This window comes from Salmo trutta, chromosome 20, assembly GCF_901001165.1.
Source record: "Salmo trutta chromosome 20, fSalTru1.1, whole genome shotgun sequence".
NCBI lineage: Eukaryota > Metazoa > Chordata > Actinopteri > Salmoniformes > Salmonidae > Salmo > Salmo trutta.
The window spans coordinates 2,121,739-2,136,034 of record NC_042976.1 but is presented as its reverse complement, the minus strand read 5'-3'; the positions used below and the strand labels follow the sequence as shown (position 1 = coordinate 2,136,034).

The 14,296-nt window shown below is 46.1% G+C and overlaps 1 protein-coding gene across 1 annotated transcript in view; it reads right to left on the bottom strand.

Moving 5' to 3' along the window:
* The window catches only part of fam117bb (family with sequence similarity 117 member Bb), a 58,734-nt gene that overhangs the window by 29,962 nt on the left and 14,476 nt on the right, over positions 1-14,296 (bottom strand). The window lies entirely within an intron of this gene.

Genomic DNA, 14,296 nt, shown 5'->3' with positions numbered 1-14,296 from the left:
ACACACTGAGTTCATTATCGCTGACACACTGAGTTCATTATCCCTGACACATTGAGTTCATTATCGCTGACACACTGAGTAACAATGTGTTCATTATCGCTGACACACTGGGTAACAATGTGTTCATTATCCCTGACACACTGAGTTCATTATCGCTGACACACTGAGTTCATTATCCCTGACACACTGAGTTCATTATCGCTGACACACTGAGTAACAATGTGTTCATTATCGCTGACACACTGGGTAACAATGTGTTCATTATCCCTGACACACTGAGTTCATTATCGCTGACACACTGGGTAACAATGTGTTCATTATCGCTGACACACTGGGTAAAAATGTGTTCATTATCGCTGACACACTGAGTTCATTATCCCTGACACACTGAGTAACAATGTGTTCATTATCGCTGACACACTGAGTAACAATGTGTTCATTATCGCTGACACACTGAGTAACAATGTGTTCATTATCACTGACACACTGAGTAACAATGTGTTCATTATCGCTGACACACTGAGTAACAATGTGTTCATTATCCCTGACACACTGGGTAATAATGTGTTCATTAGTCTGATTATGTAGTACACACCAACAGTCACATGAGGCCCTTTATCTACTGACCCGGAGTCAGATTGGGCCCTTTATCTACTGACCCAGAGTCAGATGAGGCCCTTTATCTACTGACCCAGAGTCAGATGAGGCCCTTTATCTACTGACCCAGAGTCAGATGGGGCCCTTTATCTACTGATCCAGAGTCAGATGAGGCCCTTTATCTACTGACCCAGAGTCAGATGAGGCCCTTTATCTACTGACCCAGAGTCAGATGAGGCCCTTTATCTACTGATCCAGAGTCAGATGAGGCCCCTTATCTACTGACCCAGAGTCAGATGAGATCCTTTATCTACTGACCCAGAGTCAGATGAGGTCCTTTATCTACTGACCCAGAGTCAGATGAGGCCCTTACCTTCTGCACAGACACCAGACGTTTTTATTTTAGCCTGGATAATACTTTCCAGCCTGCCAGCATCGGACTGTTCTCCACTACAACACCGGATTCCTGCCGTAAGCCCTGGACCTTAACTCCCGAGTGACCCAGCCCCGAAGCTAGCCCTGAGCCAGGCCCACCTCCCGGCCTACTCTGCCACCGAGTGACCCAGCCCAAAAGCTAGCCCTGAACCAGGCCCACCTCCCGGCCTACTCTACCACCGAGTGACCCAGCCCAAAAGCTAGCCCTGAGCCAGGCCCACCTCCCGGCCTACTCTGCCACCGAGTGACCCAGCCCAAAAGCTAGCCCTGAACCAGGCCCACCTCCCGGCCTACTCTGCCACCGAGTGACCCAGCCCAAAAGCTAGCCCTGAACCAGGCCCACCTCCCGGCCTATTCTGCCACCGAGTGACCCAGCCCAAAAGCTAGCCCTGAACCAGGCCCACCTCCCGGCCTACTCTGCCACCGAGTGACCCAGCCCAAAAGCTAGCCCTGAACCAGGCCCACCTCCCGGCCTACTCTGCCACCGAGTGACCCAGCCCAAAAGCTAGCCCTGAACCAGGCCCACCTCCCGGCCTACTCTGCCACCGAGTGACCCAGCCCCGAAGCTAGCCCTGAGCCAGGCCCACCTCCCGGCCTACTCTGCCACCGAGTGACCCAGCCCAAAAGCTAGCCCTGAACCAGGCCCACCTCCCGGCCTACTCTACCACCGAGTGACCCAGCCCAAAAGCTAGCCCTGAGCCAGGCCCACCTCCCGGCCTACTCTGCCACCGAGTGACCCAGCCCAAAAGCTAGCCCTGAACCAGGCCCACCTCCTGGCCTACTCAGTGATCACCTCCCGGACTCTATCCCGACACGGCTAAAATCCACTACTCCACCTGATCCCTGCCGTAAGCTACTAACCCCGGCCTGCAAACTTTAAACGCCACGTCTTCCGCGTGCTAGCGTAACGACTACTCCGCGGCTTCCCTGTTCCATCTATTGCTGTCCCCTGGACCCTATGATCACTAGGTTACATAGCTGATGCCTGCTGGACTGTTTATTCTGTTCATCTGTGGGTCCTAGCCCCGAACTCAGGCCCTGTGTGTAGTTAACTGACCCCCTTTGCCCATTCATCGCCATTTTACCTGTTGTTGTCTTAGCTTAAATCTCCCAATCAACACCTGTGATTGCTTTATGCCTCGCTTTATGTCTCTCTCAAATGTCAATATGCCTTGTATACTGTTGTTTAGGATAGTTATCATTGTTTTAGTTTACTGCGGAGCCCCTAGTCGCACTCAACATGCCTCAGATACCTCCTTTGTCCCACCTCACCCAGTATAACCAGCGTGTCCAGAGATGCAACCTCTCTTATCATCACTCAGTGCCTGGGCTTACCTCCACTGTACCTGCACCCCACCATACCCCTGTCTGCACATTATGCCCTGAATCTATTCTACCACGCCCAGAAATCTGCTCCTTTTATTCTCTGTCCCCAACGCACTAGACGGCCAGTTTTGCTATCCTTTAGCCGTACCCTCATCCTACTCCTACTCCTCCTCTGATCCTCTGGTGATGTAGAGGTTAACCCAGGCCCTGTAGCCCCCAGTTCCACTCCTATTCCCCAGGCACTATCATTTGTTGACTTCTGTGATCGAAAAAGCCTTGGTTTAATGTATGTTAACATCAGAAGCCTCCTCCCTAAGTTTGTTTTACTCACTGCTTTAGCACACTCCGCCAACCCTGATGTCCTTGTCGTGTCTGAATCCTGGCTTAGGAAGGCCACCAAAAATTCGGAGATTTCCATACCCAACTACAACATTTTCCATCAAGATAGAACTTCCAAAGGGGGAGGAGTTGCAATCTACTGCAGAGATAGCCTGCAAAGTTCTGTCATACTTTCCAGGTCTATGCCCAAACAGTTCGAGCTTCTAATTAAAAAAATTAATCTCTCCAGAAATAATTCTCTCACTATTGCCGCCTGTTATAGACCCCCCTCATCTCCCAGCTGTGCCCTGGACACCATATGTGAATTGATTGCCCCCCCATCTATCTTCAGAGTTCATTCTGTTCGGTGACCTAAACTGGGACATGCTTAACACCCCAGCAGTCCTACAATCTAAGCTAGATGCTCTCAATATCACACAAATGATCAAGGAACCCACCAGGTACAACCCCAAAGCCGCAAACACTGGCACCCTCATAGATATTATCCTGACCAATTTGCCCTCCAAATACACCTCTGCTGTTTTCAATCAGGATCTCAGCGATCACTGCCTCATTGCCTGCATCCGCTATGGGTCCGCGGTCAAACGACCACCCCTCATCACTGTCAAACGCTCCCTAAAACACTTCCGCGAGCAGGCCTTTCTAATCAACCTGGCCCGGGTATCCTGGAAGGATATTGACCTCATCCCGTCAGTCGAGGATGCCTGGTCGTTCTTTAAAAGTAATTTCCTCACCATCTTAAATAAGCATGCCCCATTCAAAAAATGCAGAACTAAGAACAGATATAGTCCTTGGTTCACTCCAGACCTGACTGCCCTTAACCAGCACAAAAACATCCTGTGGCGTTCTGCAATAGCATCGAATAGTCCCCGCGATATGCAACTGTTCAGGGAAGACAGGAACCAATACACGCAGTCAGTCAGGAAAGCAAAGGCTAGCTTTTTCAAGCAGAAATTTGCATCGTGTAGCTCTAACTCCAAAAGGTTTTGGGACACTGTAAAGTCCAAGGAGAACAAGAGCACCTCCTCCCAGCTGCCCACTGCACTGAGGCTAGGAAACACTGTCACCACCGATAAATCCACGATAATCGAGAATTTCAATAAGCATCTCTCTACGGCTGGCCATGCTTTCCTCCTGGCTACCCCAACCCCGGCCAACAGCTCCGCACCCCCCGCAGCTACTTGCCCGAGCCTCCCCAGCTTCTCCTTCATCCAAATCCAGACAGCTGATGTTCTGAAAGAGCTGCAAAATCTGGATCCCTACAAATCAGCCGAGCTAGACAATCTGGATTCTCTCTAAAATGATCCGCTGCCATTGTTGTAACCCCTATTACTAGCCTGTTCAACCTCTCTTTCGTATCGTCTGAGATCCCCAAAGATTGGAAAGCATCCCCCTCTTCAAAGGGGGAGACACTCTAGACCCAAACTGTTACAGACCTATATCCATCCTGCCCTGCCTCTGTAAAGTCTTCGAAAGCCAAGTTAATAAACAGATCACTGACCATTTCGAATCCCACCGTACCTTCTCCGCTGTGCAATCCGGTTTCCGAGCTGGTCACGGGTGCACCTCAGCCACGCTCAAGGTCCTAAACGATATCATAACCTCCATCGATAAAAGACAATACTGTGCAGCCGTCTTCATCGACCTGGCCAAGGCTTTCGACTCTGTCAATCACCGTATTCTCATCGGCAGACTCAGCCTTGGTTTCTCAAGTGACTGTCTCGCCTGGTTCACCAACTACTTCTCAGCCAGAGTTCAGTGTGTCAAATCGGAGGGCCTGTTGTCCGGGCCTCTGGCAGTCTCTATGGGGGTACCACAGGGTTCAATTCTCGGGCCGACTCTTTTCTCTGTATACATCAACGATGTCGCTCTTGTTGTGTATGATTCCCTTATCCACCTCTACGCAGACGACACCATTCTGTATACTTCTGGCCCTTCTTTGGACACTGTGCTAACTAACCTCCAAACGAACTTCAATGCCATACAACACTCCTTCCGTGGCCTCCAACTGCTCTTAAACGCTAGTAAAACCAAATGCATGTTCTTCAACCGTTCGCTGCCCGCACCCGCCCGCCCGACTAGCATCACTACTCTGGACGGTTCTGACTTAGAATATGTGGACAACTACAACTACCTAGGTGTCTGGTTAGACTGTAAACTCTCCTTCCAGACTCATATTAAACATCTCCAATCAAAAATTAAATCTAGAATCGGCAACAAAGCCTGATTCACTCACGCCGCCAAACATACCATCGTAAAACTGACTATCCTACCGATCCTCGACGATGTCATTTACAAAATAGCTTCCAATACTCTACTCAGCAAACTGGATGCAGTCTATCACAGTGCCATCTGTTTTGTTACCAAAGCCCCTTATACCACCCACCACTGCGACCTGTATGTTCTAGTTGGCTGGCTCTCGCGACATATTCGTCGCCAGACCCACTAGCTCCAGGTCGATGCTAGGTAAAGCCTTATCTCAGCTCACTGGTCACAATAACAACACCCAACCGTAGCACGCACTCCAGCAGGTATATCTCACTGGTCACCCCAAAGCCAGCACCTGCTTTGGCCGCCTTTCCTTTCAGTTCTCTGCTGCCAATGACTGGAACGAATTGCAAAAATCACTGAAGCTGGAGAATTATATTTCCCTCACTAACTTTAAACATCAGCTATCTGAGCAGCTAACCGATCGCTGCAGCTGTACATAGCCCATCTGTAAACAACCCACCCAATCTACCAACCTCATCCCCATATTGTTTTTATTTACCTTTCTGCTCTTTTGCACACCAGTATTTCTACTTGCACATCATCATCTGCTCATCATCATCTGCTCATCTATCACTCCAGTGTTAATTAGCTAATTTGTAATTACTTCACTACTGTGGCCTATTTATTGCCTTACCTCCTCATGCCTTTTGCACACACTGTATATAGACTTTCTTTTTTTTCTATTGTGTTATTGACTGTACGCTTGTTTATTCCATGTGTAACTCTGTGTTGTTGTTTGTGTCGCACTGCTTTGCTTTATCTTGGCCAGGTCGCTGTTGTAAATGAGAACTTTGTTCTCAACTGGCCTACCTGGTTAAATAAAGGACTTGTTCTCAACTGGCCTACCTGGTTAAATAAAGGACTTGTTCTCAACTTGCCTACCTGGTTAAATAAAGGACTTGTTCTCAACTGGCCTACCTGGTTAAATAAAGGTGAAAAAAAAAGAAAATGAGGGAAGTTAGAGGTAGTTTAACGAGCCAATACCAACTAGCGTTAGCGCAATGACTGGAAGTCCAGACTTATAATCAGAATTGTGCCTGCACTTGTTAGCAACTTTTTTAAACCGCACGCAGAGACAAAAATGATATCCATGAGTTCATCTGACTCTGGAGAAGTAGATAAAGGGCATCCTGAACTAAATCGTGAACTATCCCGAACTAAATCGTGAACTATCCTGAACTAAATCATGAACTAAATCGTGAACTATCCCGAACTAAATCGTGAACTATCCTGAACTAAATCGTGAACTATCCTGAACTAAATCATGAACTATCCTGAACTAAATGATGAACTATCCTGAACTAAATCATGAACTATCCTGAACAAAATCATGAACTATCCTGAACTAAATCATGAACTATCCTGAACTAAATGATGAACTAAATCGTGAACTATCCCGAACTAAATCGTGAACTAAATCGTGAACTATCCCGAACTAAATCGTGAACTATCCCAAACTAAATCGTGAACTATCCTGAACTAAATCATGAACTATCCTGAACTAAATCATGAACTATCCTGAACTAAATCATGAACTATCCTGAACTAAATCATGAACTATCCTGAACTAAATCGTGAACTATCCTGAACTAAATCGTGAACTATCCTGAACTAAATCGTGAACTATCCTGAACTAAATGATGAACTAAATTGTGAACTATCCCGAACTAAATCGTGAACTAAATCGTGAACTATCCCGAACTAAATCGTGAACTATCCCAAACTAAATCGTGAACTATCCTGAACTAAATCATGAACTATCCCGAACAAAATCGTGAACTATCCTAAACTAAATCGTGAACTATCCTGAACTAAATCGTGAACTATCCTGAACTAAATCGTGAACTATCCTGAACTAAATCATGAACTATCCTGAACTAAATCGTGAACTATCCTGAACTAAATCGTGAACTATCCTGAACTAAATCGTGAACTATCCTGAACTAAATCATGAACTATCCTGAACTAAATGATGAACTAAATTGTGAACTATCCCGAACTAAATCGTGAACTAAATCGTGAACTATCCCGAACTAAATCGTGAACTATCCCAAACTAAATCGTGAACTATCCTGAACTAAATCATGAACTATCCCGAACAAAATCGTGAACTATCCTAAACTAAATCGTGAACTATCCTGAACTAAATCGTGAACTATCCTGAACTAAATTGTGAACTATCCTGAACTAAATCATGAACTAAATCGTGAACTAAATCGTGAACTATCCCGAACTAAATCATGAACTATCCTGAACTAAATCATGAACTAAATCGTGAACTAAATCATGAACTATCCTTAACTAAATCATGAACTAAATCATGAACTATCCCGAACTAAATCGTGAACTATCCTGAACTAAATCGTGAACTATCCTGAACTAAATCATGAGCTATCCTGAACTAAATCGTGAACTATCCTGAACTAAATCATGAACTATCCCGAACTAAATCGTGAACTAAATCCTGAACTAAATCGTGAACTATCCTGAACTAAATCGTGAACTAAATCGTGAACTATCCTGAACTAAATCATGAACTATCCTGAACTAAATCCTGAACTAAATGGTGAAAGTAGAAGGTACAAAAAGCTAATAAGAAATGGTGTTGTTCTCTCTCTCTCTCTCTCCCTAGATTCCTTATTACGTTGATAAAGCAATGCACTGCACAGTATGTGTGTGTTCATATTTCTCCCCGTAGGCCACTGGGTTCTGTTTGGTTGTTTGGTCACTAGGTGCGAGGTACAGCTCCATGGTAACTGAGAGCGTTGTGCCGGATGGTTCGGTATCTGGTTATTTTGGCAAGGTGTTACTGAGAGAGACGGAACTCTGTAAATGTCATACAAATTACATATTCTGTTCCTCTGGGTTCCTGCAGTTACTCTTTGCTCAAATTGTGTGAGAGTGGGCTAGTGGGTTTGTGTGTTTGTGCGAGACAGAAGGACTGTGATGTGGGTTGGGGTTTGGGTGGAGACACGGACTAACAGAGGAAATCTCACACATGGAAGGGAAGCCTGCAACAACAGCCAGGCAGCAGGCCCTTGAGACAGCCCGAGACAGCCTTCTGCACTCTGCTCTACAGACCTGGGTTCAAATAATATTCAAAATCGATCAAATACTTTCTAGTCTTCCTGTAGTGCCAGATTCCATTGCGCCAGGTAAACTCAATCAAGCCCAGATAAAGTATTCAGAATAGTATTTTAACCCAGGTCCGCTGCTCTCTACTCTGGCAGCAACAGGATAACGGAGTAAGAACCACTTCAAACAAAGGAAGACTGAACCTAAAGAGACCTTTACACAACTAACTTCCACAGCCAGACACATTCATCTCCCTGACGGGTTGAAAACAGCAAGAGATAAACATTCTTCTAATCTAGTCATACACAGGGAAGTTTCAGACAGACAGAAAACTAAAAATACACAACTATTTTCATAGAATCAGAGCAGAGAAATGAAATAAAAAGAGGAGAGGAAAACAAATGAAAGAGAAGCTCTTGACAGGATTCATCCTAACCCTCTCTGTGGTGAAGAGGAGACAGGATTCATCCTAATCCTCTCTGTGGTGAAGAGGAGACAGGATTCATCCTAATCCTCTCTGTGGTGAAGAGGAGACAGGATTCACCACAGCCAGATCAACAGATTGAGTAGATTAATCCTAATCCTCTCTGTGGTGAAGAGGAGACAGGATTCACCACAGCCAGATCAACAGATTGAGTAGATTAATCCTAATCCTCTCTGTGGTGAAGCGAAGACAGGATTCACCACAGCCAGATCAACAGATTGAGTAGATTAATCCTAATCCTCTCTGTGGTGAAGAGGAGACAGGATTCACCACAGCCAGATCAACAGATTGAGTAGATTAATCCTAATCCTCTCTGTGGTGAAGCGAAGACAGGATTCACCACAGCCAGATCAACAGATTGAGTAGATTAATCCTAATCCTCTCTGTGGTGAAGCGAAGACAGGATTCACCACAGCCAGATCAACAGATTGAGTAGATTAATCCTAATCCTCTCTGTGGTGAAGCGAAGACAGGATTCACCACAGCCAGATCAACAGATTGAGTAGATTAATCCTAATCCTCTCTGTGGTGAAGAGGAGACAGGATTCATTTTAATCCGCTCTGTGGTGAAGAGGAGACAGGATTCATCCTAATCCTCTCTGTGGTGAAGAGAAGACAGGATTCATCCTAACCCGCTCTGTGGTGAAGAGGAGACAGGATTCATTTTAATCCTCTCTGTGGTGAAGAGGAGAAGGAAGGAGGGATGAAGAAGACTTTGCCTTCTTCAAAAGGTGGAAAAAGTAGGGAGAACAGAGAGAATGCAGGCCTGATAGTGCGATGTCTGGCAGAATGCAGGCCTGATAGTGGGCTGTCTGGCAGAATGCAGGCCTGATAGTGGGCTGTCTGGCAGAATGCAGGCCTGATAGTGGGATGTCTGGCAGAATGCAGGCCTGATAGTGGGCTGTCTGGCAGAATGCAGGCCTGATAGTGGAATGTCTGGCAGAATGCAGGCCTGATATAGTGGAATGTCTGGCAGAATGCAGGCCTGATAGTGGGCTGTCTGGCAGAATGCAGGCCTGATAGTGGGCTGCTGTCTGGCAGAATGCAGGCCTGATAGTGGGCTGTCTGGCAGAATGCAGGCCTGATAGTGGGCTGTCTGGCAGAATGCAGGCCTGATAGTGGGCTGTCTGGCAGAATGCAGGCCTGATAGTGGGCTGTCTGGCAGAATGCAGGCCTGATAGTGGGCTGTCTGGCAGAATGCAGGCCTGATAGTGGGCTGTCTGGCAGAATGCAGGCCTGATAGTGGAATGTCTGGCAGAATGCAGGCCTGATATAGTGGAATGTCTGGCAGAATGCAGGCCTGATAGTGGGCTGTCTGGCAGAATGCAGGCCTGATAGTGGGATGTCTGGCAGAATGCAGGCCTGATAGTGCGATGTCTGGCAGAATGCAGGCCTAATAGTGGGCTGTCTGGCAGAATGCAGGCCTGATAGTGGGCTGTCTGGCAGAATGCAGGCCTGATAGTGGGCTGCTGTCTGGCAGAATGCAGGCCTAATAGTGGGCTGTCTGGCAGAATGCAGGCCTAATAGTGGGCTGCTGTCTGGCAGAATGCAGGCCTGATAGTGGGCTGCTGTCTGGCAGACTGCAGGCCTGATAGTGGGCTGTCTGGCAGAATGCAGGCCTGATAGTGGGCTGTCTGGCAGAATGCAGGCCTGATAGTGGGATGTCTGGCAGAATGCAGGCCTGATAGTGGGCTGTCTGGCAGAATGCAGGCCTGATAGTGGGCTGTCTGGCAGAATGCAGGCCTAATAGTGGGCTGTCTGGCAGAATGCAGGCCTAATAGTGGGCTGTCTGGCAGAATGCAGGCCTAATAGTGGGCTGTCTGGCAGAATGCAGGCCTGATAGTGGCTGCTGTCTGGCAGAATGCAGGCCTAATAGTGGGCTGTCTGGCAGAATGCAGGCCTGATAGTGGGCTGCTGTCTGGCAGAATGCAGGCCTGATAGTGGGCTGCAGTCTGGCAGAATGCAGGCCTGATAGTGGGCTGTCTGGCAGAATGCAGGCCTGATAGTGGGCTGTCTGGCAGAATGCAGGCCTGATAGTGGGATGTCTGGCAAAACAGTAGACTCCTCCAGAAATATGTTCTAGTTTCCTCTCATCTCTCAGCAGCAGGGAAAAGCTTTCGCTCGCTCTCTGTCTCCTAATAAATCCAATAAAATGTTATTGTCATGGACCAATACAACCTCTCTCTCTAATATTGGCTGTATCATTCACCCTCAGGTCTCTTCTCTGAACCTGGTATCCATAGATATGTTCCAAATCCCCAAGAGTCATTTGGGATGCAGCCCATGTTGACTCCTGCTCTATCTAATCTAATCTCTCTCACTTTCCCCACTGGACCCACTCCAGTACACTGACTCTACCCACTGGACCCACTCCAGTACACTGACTCTACACCCACTGGACCCACTCCAGTACACTGACTCTACCTACTGGACCCACTCTAGTACACTGACTCTACCCACTGGACCCACTCCAGTACACTGACTCTGGACCCACTCCAGTACACTGACTCTTTACCTACTGGACCCACTCCAGTGCACTGACTCTACACCCACTGGACCCACTCTAGTACACTGACTCTACCCACTGGACCCACTCCAGTACACTGACTCTTTACCCACTGGACCCACTCCAGTACACTGACTCTGGACCCACTCCAGTACACTGACTCTTTACCTACTGGACCCAATCCAGTGCACTGACTCTACACCCACTGGACCCACTCCAGTACACTGACTCTGGACCCACTCCAGTACACTGACTCTTTACCTACTGGACCCACTCCAGTGCACTGACTCTACACCCACTGGACCCACTCCAGTACACTGACTCTGGACCCACTCCAGTACACTGACTCTTTACCTACTGGACCCACTCCAGTACACTGACTCTGGACCCACTCCAGTACACTGACTCTACCCACTGGACCCACTCCAGTACACTGACTCTACCCACTGGACCCACTCCAGTACACTGACTCTACCCACTGGACCCACTCCAGTACACTGACTCTACACCCACTGGACCCACTCCAGTACACTGACTCTACCCACTGGACCCACTCTAGTACACTGACTCTACCCACTGGACCCACTCCAGTACACTGACTCTACCCGGTGGACCCACTCCAGTACACTGACTCTACCCACTGGACCCACTCCAGTACACTGACTCTACCCACTGGACCCACTCTAGTACACTGACTCTACCCACTGGACCCACTCCAGTACACTGACTCTACCCAGTGGACCCACTCCAGTACACTGACTCTACACCCACTGGACCCACTCCAGTACACTGACTCTTTACCTACTGGACCCACTCCAGTTCAGCATTCAACCCTATTCTTCCCTCCAAGCTCGACACCAAGCTCAAAGCCCTGGGTCTGAACACCACCCTCTGCAACTGGATCCTGGACTTCCTGACGAGCCGCCCCCAGAGACAGTTTCTATCTACAAGCCATCAGACTGTATCAGAGCATGAGGTCTGATATCAACAGGTTCAGAGACAGTTTCTATCTACAAGCCATCAGACTGTATCAGAGCATGAGGTCTGATACCAACAGGTTCAGAGACAGTTTCTATCTACAAGCCATCAGACTGTATCAGAGCATGAGGTCTGATACCAACAGGCTCAGAGACAGTTTTTATCTACAAGCCATCAGACTGTATCAGAGCATGAGGTCTGATATCAACAGGTTCAGAGACAGTTTCTATCTACAAGCCATCAGACTGTATCGGAGCATGAGGTCTGATACCAACAGGTTCAGAGACAGTTTCTATCTACAAGCCATCAGACTGAACACTTAAACTGGACTGACCACCTGCTCTGATTCTCCACACCTTAGCACACACACACACACACACACACACACACACACACACACACACACACACACACACACACACACACACACACACACACACACACACACACACACACACACACATACACACACACACACACACACACACACACACACACACACACACACACACACACACACACACACACACCAGTGCCTTCAGAAAGTATTCATACCCCTTGACTTATTCCACATTTTGTTGTGTGACAGCCTAAATAAAAAAATATATAAACTTGTTTGTTTTTTCTCACCCATCTACTCACAATATCCCATAATGACAAAGTGAAAACATGTTTTTAGAGAATGTTGCACATTTATTTAAAATAAAATACAGAAATATCCAATTTACATAAGTATTTACACCTCTGAGTCAATACATGTTAGAATCACCTTTGGCAGTGATTATAGCTGTGAGTCTTTCTGGGTAATTCTCTAAGAGCTTTGCACACCTGGATTGTACAATATTTGCCCGTTTTTCTTTAAACAATTCTTCAAGCTCTGTCAAGTTGATCACTATTAGAAAACCATATTCAAGTCTTATCATAGATTTTCAAGCTGATTTAAGTCAAAATTGTAACTAGGCCACTCAGGAACATTCAATATCTTCTTGGTAAGCAACTCCAGTGTAGATTTGGCCTAGTGTTTTAGGTTATTGTCCTGCTGAAAGGTGAATTTATCTCCCAGTGTCTGTTGGAAAGCAGACTGAACCTGGTTTTCCTCTAGGATTTTGTCTGCGCTTAACTCCATTCCATGTATTTTTCCCTAAAAACTCCCCAGTCCTTAATGATGACAAGCATACCCATAACATGATGCAGCCACCACTATGCTGGAAAATATGAAGAGTGGGACTCAGTAATGTTTTGTATTGGATTTGCCCCAAACATAACACTTCGTATTCAGGAGAAAAAGTTCATTGCCACATTGTTTGCAGTTTTACTTTAGTGACATTATTCTGTACAGGCTTTGTTTTTTTTCACTCTGTCATTTATGTTTGTATTGTGGAGTAACTACAATGTTGTTGATCCATCCTCTGTTTTCTCCTATCACAGCCATTAAACTCTGTAACTGTTTTAAAGTCACCATTGGCCTCATGATGAAATCCCTGAGCGGTTTCCTTCCTCTCCGGCATCTGAGTTAGGAAGGACGCCTGTATCTTTGTAGTGACTGGCTATATTGATGCACCATGTAATTAATAACTGCACCATGCTCAAAGGGATATTCAATATTTTGTTTTACCCATCTACCAATAGGTGCCCTTCTTTGCAAACCATTGGAAAACATCCCTGGTCTTTGTGGTTGAATCTGTGTTTGAAATTCACTACTCGACTGAGGGACCTTCCAGATAATTTTATGTGTGGGGGTACAGAGACGAGGTAGTCATTCAGAAAGTCCATGCTACTTTTTACGTGACTTGTTAAGCAAATTGTTATTCCTGATCTTATTTAGGCTTGACAAGTTTAACAACATGGTACTAAACAGTAAAATATGACTGTAATATGACTGTAATATGACTGTAATATGACTGTAATATGACTGTAAAATGACTGCAATATGACTGTAATATGACTGTAATATGACTGTAATATGACTGTAAAATGACTGTAATATGACTGTAATATGACTGTAATATGACTGTAATATGACTGTAAAATGACTGTAATATGACTGTAATATGACTGTAAAATGACTGTAATATGACTGTAATATGACTGTAAAATGACTGTAAAATGACTGTAAAATGACTGTAATATGACTGTAATATGACTGTAATATGACTGTAATATGACTGTAGGACCTAATAATGGTCTTGTTTATCACATTACCCAAATGCCTTTGTTATAATGTAATAACAGTAAACACATTTTCCAGATCAGGGAAAAACGTGCGGTTTTGACCTGTAAAAGAC